At 60.2% G+C, this 613-nt stretch overlaps 1 protein-coding gene across 5 annotated transcripts in view; it reads right to left on the reverse strand.

Annotated features, from left to right (window-relative positions):
* The window catches only part of ERGIC1 (endoplasmic reticulum-golgi intermediate compartment 1), a 102,355-nt gene that overhangs the window by 16,912 nt on the left and 84,830 nt on the right, over positions 1–613 (reverse strand). The gene's annotated exons all lie outside the window — the stretch shown is intronic.

A 613-nucleotide genomic window follows, 5' to 3' on the forward strand; every position in this document is an offset into this window, starting at 1 on the left:
AGATGGTGAAGGGGGAAGAGCCGAGCCCCAGACCGGGGCGTGGGGTGGGTTTCTAGGAATCGGGGCAGGGGCAGACACCCCTGTGCCTATGTGAATATGCAGAAGGATCTGGAAAGACACCCAAGGGCCATGGATCGCTGTAGCCTCTGGGGAGGACGGAGGGAAGGGCCCCAATCCCTGTGCACGCTCTGCTATTATGAAGCCTTTTACTTTAGACACAAACTGGGTTTCAGTTTTAAATAGAAAAAAGCCACCAACCGGAAGAACCGCACGAACGCGGGCTGATTGGTTTCTTTCTCCATTTTCGGTTAACAGCAGATGACCTGCTCCCCCACCTCAGTCCTGTCACCTTCCGCACGGCTCTCTGACCCCCGTCCCCACCCACCCAGGGGGAGCTGCCAGGCAGAGGCCAAGCCTTACTCATTATCTGTCAGTCCCCGGGGCCCCACCGAGGGCTGGCAGGGAGCAATCGCCTGGTGGGCGAATGGACGGATGGAGGACGGCAGCTGGAGGCCTGCACGGAAGCGCGTTAAATCCGCTCCTGGTGAGTACGAGGCCGAGCAAACCCGGGAGGACGGGACGCGAGAGCGAAGGTCCTCGGGATCGCACGGTG

This window comes from Tupaia chinensis, unplaced genomic scaffold, assembly GCF_000334495.1.
Source record: "Tupaia chinensis unplaced genomic scaffold, TupChi_1.0 Scaffold000612_1, whole genome shotgun sequence".
Lineage (NCBI taxonomy): Eukaryota > Metazoa > Chordata > Mammalia > Scandentia > Tupaiidae > Tupaia > Tupaia belangeri.